Raw genomic sequence first — 6567 nt, forward strand, 5'->3', positions numbered from 1 at the left:
TGTCTGTTAACCAGCTTTTAGGTGTGGAGAGGCAGTGGCTCTGATGACAACTTCCTTGTCTTGATTCTTGAGAGGTTAAGTAACGTGTCCAAGCCTTCAGCACCTGTGAGAAAAGAATAGGCAATCAAAATACACACACACATTCTCACATACACACACTTTCATCAGTGTGACTTTGTATGATTAAAATCATCATATAAGATAACTGATATTATTATAGAAATGCCATAATCCTTTTAAAGTGGCTCATAGAGCCTATTAATAAGATAACAAGTTAAGATGTAACCTGTGATAATAAGTGGCAGGGTTCAAGCTCAGGTGTCTGAGTGCAGAGCTACTCAGTGAGTTCTAGAGGTTTGCCCCTAGGTTGCTGCAGAAGTATGCCTTCCCTGGTGGGTCAGGTCTGGTGTCTTCTGAGAACCCTTCCTGATGGTCCAGCCTAGAGCTTACCTCTCCAGTTCTTCCAATCATTTTGTAGGCTCTAAGTCCTCTCAACTATATCCTTTCTACTTAAAATACCTACAGTTATTTCGGTTTCCTGCACTGAAACCTTCTCACTAGCATAATAAGGAAAACATCCTTCTGGGATCTGGACAGAGCTAGCTTATCTCCCAAAATTCCAGGTGTCCTAATTATAATCATGCCATGGGTATGGATTAATAACTGGGTTTCTCCCAACAAGTCGGGGCAAGTACCTGTTCTTTGGCACAGCTGTAGAATAGCCTGAATGGAGGAACTCAGGAACTGCGGCACAGTCTGGGCTTGGCTTCCAGGGGTCCTGCCTCCGCTGGGTGGGTAGGGGATGGGGATCCCTTTTACTGTACGCCTACTCTATGCCAGAGCCTGCACTCAGCACTGCACAAACATCAACTCACCCATGATTCACCACATCCTTGCAAGGCAGGTATGCTTATCCTCAGTTTACACATGGGGAAACCGAGACTCAGAGAGGTTAAAGCAACCTGTCCAGAATCCCACAGGTAATACATGATGGAATCAGAGTTAACATCCAGGTCTGTCTCCATGCTCAGCCTATACGCGTTTACATTTTTAAAATCTCTTCTCTTTTCCTAATTGTGAAGGTAATGCACTTTCATCGTAGAAACTTTGGCTTCACCCCTTCGGTGTCACAGTAGCAAGATGGAAGCAGGGCTGCGTTTTCTACAAAGCTGTTTACTAAAGTCCCTGCTGCTCCTGTTGCAGATGCTGCCCAGTTTTTTATATAAGATATATAAACTCTATTCTCTTTCTTTTCTTTTTCTCTTTCTTTCCTTTTCTCTTGAACACTGGTATGAACAATATTCAGAAATAAATAATTGACAAACTGGCTTTGTGTTAGCCATTAATAATTGAAAGGACATTGCCAGTTACCTGCAAAAGAATTGCAAAATCGATCAATAGATAATGGTGAGAACTCACAGGTCACATCTTAACTTGTTATCTTATTAGTAGGCTCTATGAGCTAATTTAAAAGGATTGTGGCATTTCTAATATCAGTAATTTTATATGATATTTTTTTTTTTTTTTTTTTTTTTTTTTTTTTTTTGAGACAGAGTCTCGCTTTTGTTGCCCAGGCTAGAGTGAGTGCCGTGGCGTCAGCCTAGCTCACAGCAACCTCAAACTCCTGGGCTCGAGCGATCCTTCTGCCTCAGCCTCCCTGGTAGCTGGGACTACAGGCATGCACCACCATGCCCGGCTAATTTTTTATATATATATCAGTTGGCCAATTGATTTCTTTCTATTTATAGTAGAGACGGGGTCTCGCTCTTGCTCAGGCTGGTTTTGAACTCCTGACCTTGAGCAATCCACCCGCCTCGGCCTCCCAAGAGCTAGGATTACAGGCGTGAGCCACAGCGCCCGGCCTTATATGATATTTTAATCATATAAAATCACACTGACAGAAACGTGTGTGTGTGTGTGTGTGTGTGTGTGTGAGCAATATGTATTTTGATGGCCTGTTCTCTTGTCACAGGTGCTGTAGGCCATAGTTAACCAATGTTGCCACAAAAATTTAAAAGATGTTACCTGTTGCCTATTTAGCCGAAATTGGTATGGGAGGATAATTCACCATAATCATGTCAATAATTCTAAGGCAGCAGTAGAAAGTTAATGTTAGATTCTGTGGCTAAAAATGAACTATGGGCAAATCTCACATTGCAAAATCCCATGTGATGAACACATGATTCTAAAAAATGATTGGGATCTGGGCCAGGCGCAGTGGCTCACGCCTATAATCCTAGCACTCTGAGAGGCCGAGGGGGGTAGATTGCTCAAGGTCAGTTCAAGCCAGCCTGAGCAAGAGTGAGACCATGTCTCTACTATAAATAGAAATAAATTAATTGGCTAACATATATATATATATATAAATTAGCCAGGCATGGTCGTGCATGCCTATAGTCCCAGCTACTTGGGAGGCTGAGGCAGGAGGATTGCTTGAGCCTAGGAGTTTGAGGTTGCTGTGAGCTAGGCTGACGCCACGGCACTCACTCTAGCCTGGGCAACAAAGTGAGACTCTGTCTCAAAAAAAATAAAAGAAAAATGATTGGGATCTGGACTTTAAGTTCATTTGGTGGTCATAACAATAAAAACTACCTCTACTCCAGTTTTCCAGCTCTCCTCCTCGTCCTCCTCCTCTTCTTCCTCTTCCTTCTCTACTAACACTTTCTCCTTCTATGATAATATAGTCATGTTGTTAACAATTAATAAGTATAAAGAGATAACCACTGAAAGTCTCCCTCCCATCCTTGACCCTCATCCACCCCCTCCCATCCCTGCCACTGGTAACCCTCTTCTTAATTTCTTATGTATCTTTCCAGAGATTGTTTATGTATATATAAGCAAATATAGATTCTTGTTTTTTTTCCTTCTTTACACAAAAAGTAGCACTCTTTTTCATTTAAAAATGTATCTTAGAGATCTTTCCATATTAGAACATATAGAACATCTTCATTTTATAGCCACATAATGTTCTATTTTATGGATGTCATACAATTTATATTTCTAGTCCCCTACTGATGGCCTTCTGAATGTTTCTAATCTTGCTGTTACAAACAAGGCAGTAGTGAATGGCATTGTACGTATCTCATTTTGCACATGAATGTCTATCTGTAGAATAAACTGCCAAAGCAGAATTGTTGGGTGAAAAGGTAATTATTTTTTAAAAATTAAATAGATATTTCAAGAACTCTCTTTGTAGAACTTATGTCAATATACACTCCCACCATCAATGTTTGAAATGCCTGTTTTCTCAGTTTTGCCATGAGAATGTGTTATCAAACTTTGGATTTTTGTCAATGTACTAAGTGAACATTTCTATATCTTAGTGTTTTATTTTGCTTTGTATTCATTATGAATGAGATTATATATATATATATATATATGTTTTGTGTGTATGTGACAGAGTCTTACTCTGTTGCCCAGGCTAGAGTGCCATGGCGTCAGCCTTGCTCACAGCAACCTCAAACTCCTGGGTTCAAGTGATCTTTCTACCTCAGCCTCCTGAGTAATTGGGACTACAGGCATGTGCCACCATGCCCGGCTAATTTTTTCTATATATTTTTAGTTGGCCAATTTCTTTCTATTTTTAGTAGAGATGGGGTCTCCCTCTTGCTCAGGCTGGTTTCGAACTCCTGACCTTGAGTGATCCACCTGCCTTGGTCTCCCAGAGTGCTAGGATTACAGGCATGAGCCACCACACCCGACCTAAAAATATTTTAATATGTTTAGAATTCACTTGTATTTCTTATCTGTTCATTTCCTTTGCCCACTTTTTATTGGGTTACTTGTCTTTAATTATTGACTTCTAGTGACTATATATGAGAGAGATTACTCCTTTGTGATTGAATATGCAAATATTTTCCAAATTTATTATTTATTCTTTGACTTTACTTACAGCATTTTTAAAATATGCAGAGTATTTTTTTACTTTTATAATAGTTGAATTTATTGATCTTTTATAGCTTCTGAGCTTTGGGTGATAGAAGGCTTTCCTCAATACATTTTTCTTTTAATATTTTTGAGGTTTTTTTTTTTTTTTAAAAAAACAAGTTAAATCTTTTATCCATTTGAAGTTAACCTAGTAAGGCATGAGGAATGAATTCAACTTCATTTTTATCTAAGTGACTATGTGTTTGTCCCAATATCATTTATTTAATGGTCCATATTTTCTCCAATGACATGAGATGTCATCTTTATTATATTGTATTTATGTATAATTTTGAAACTATTTCTGTTTATTATATTCCACTCCATTAGCCCGTCTGTCTGTTTATATGCCAGCATTATACTGTTTTGGTTATTGAGGCTTCATAACACCTTTTCATATCCGGGAGTGCTGATCTACTTTCTCCTTGCTCCTTGCTCTTCTTTTTCACATTTTTATTGCTATTCTTGCTTCTTTCTGTTTCTATACGAACTTCAGAATCAATTCCTATAGTAAAAAAAAGTTTGTATATTTATTTGGATCACATTAAAATTTTAAATTAAGGTATGGAGAACTGACATCTTTATGATGTTGAGTATTCCTATCCAAGAATGTGCTATATTTCCACTTGTTCAAGTTTTCTTTTGAGATGTGTTTAGTAGTGTTTTAGGAATGTTCTCTACATAGGCCTTGAATATTTCTTGCTAAGTTTATTGCCAGGTATTTAATTTTTTGTTGCTATTATAAAAAAGGCCTTTTCTTTCATCACATCATGTATAGTAAGAAAACTTGATTTTTGTATATTAACTTTGTTCCTACTACTTTATTTCATATACATATATATTGCTTCTAGTACTTTTTTGTGTATTTTCTTGGGTTTTCAAGTTATACAATTATATTTCCTGCAATATTTCCTCTCTTCCAATTTTTATACCTCTACTTTATTTTTGTCTAGTTGATTTGACTGTTACATCCAGTAAAGTGTTAATAATATTGACATGATCATTTTTTTTTCTTTTTTTTTTTCTTTTTTTTTTTTTTGAGACAGAGTCTCACTTTGTTGCTCAAGCTAGAGTGAGTGCCGTGGCATCAGCCTAGCTCACAGCAACCTCAATCTCCTGGGCTCAAGCGATCCTACTGCCTCAGCCTCCCCAGTAGCAGGGACTACAGGCATGCGCCACCATGCCTGTCTAATTTTTTTTTTGTATATATATTTTTAGTTGGTCAATTAATTTCTTTCTATTTTTAGTAGAGACAGGGTCTCGCTCAGGCTGGTTTCGAACTCCCAACTTGAGCAATCCACCTGCTTCAGCCTCCCAGAGTGCTAGGATTACAGGCGTGAGCCACCACGCCCGGCCTTGACATGATCATTTTTGTCTTGTTTCAGAGTTTAATGGAAATGTTTCTAGTATTTCCTCATTAAGGTCCATATTGGCTTTTGGGTTAAGATAGATTTTTTTCATGTTAAGGAAGTCTCTCTTTTCATCTTATTGAATGTTTTTATCAGGATGTTTCAAATGCCCTTTAGTATCTATGGAGATGGTCACATGATTTTCTTCTTCATATCTATTTCATAACATTAAACTGTCTTTGTACCCTGAAATATGTCTGCCTTGCTTATGATGCTGAATTCTGATTGCTGATTTTTTTATTGAGGGTTTTTAGTTTATGGTCATAAGTGATACTGATTTATAGTTTGCTTTTTTGTGTGTATAATATTACTAAGTTTTGATATCAATGGTATAGTTGCTTCATAGAAGGAATTTGAAAGTGTTTTTTCAGGCCGGGCGCGGTGGCTCACGCCTGTAATCCTAGCTCTCTGGGAGGCTGAGGCGGGCGGATCGCTCGAGGTTGGGAGTTCGAAACCAGCCTGAGCAAGAGCGAGACCCCGTCTCTACTATAAATAGAAAGAAACTAATTGGCCAACTAATATATATAGAAAAAATTAGCCGGGCATGGCGGCGCATGCCTGTAGTCCCAGCTACTTGGGAGGCTGAGACAGAAGGATCGCTTGAGCCCAGGAGTTTGAGGTTGCTGTGAGCTAGGCTGACGCCACGGCACTCACTCTAGCCTAGGCAACAAAGCGAGACTCTGTCTCAAAAAAAAAAAAAAAGAAAATGTTTTTTCAATGCTTTAGAACAATTAAAAACACTGGAATACCTACTCTTTTTGGAGACAGAGTCTTGCTCTGTTGCCCTGGGTAGAGTGCAGTGGCATCATCATAGCTCACTGCAACCTCAAACTCCTAAAGTCGAGTGATCCCCTCGCCTCAGCCTCCCGAATAGCTGGGACTACAGGCACATGCCACGTCATCTGGCTAATTTTTCTATTTTAGTAGAGACAGGGTCTCATTCTTGTTCAGGCTGATCTCGAACTCCTGAGCTCAAGCAATCCTCCCGCCTCAGCCTCCCAAAGTACTAGGATTAGAGGCGTGAGCCACCACACCCAGCTGGAATATCTACTTTTTAAAAGTTTGTTAGAATTCCCCCTGTGACATTATCCAGGCTTACTGTGTTTTCAAGGGGTATGGTAGCCCTTTGACAACCTTCTTTATTGGTCTCCATCATTTCTCTCTCTTGAAGTCAGTTTTGTGTGCATGGCTCTTCTGCTATTTAGAAATCTTAGAGTTTTCTTCTTGTATAATA

Source organism: Microcebus murinus, chromosome 4, assembly GCF_040939455.1.
Source record: "Microcebus murinus isolate Inina chromosome 4, M.murinus_Inina_mat1.0, whole genome shotgun sequence".
NCBI lineage: Eukaryota > Metazoa > Chordata > Mammalia > Primates > Cheirogaleidae > Microcebus > Microcebus murinus.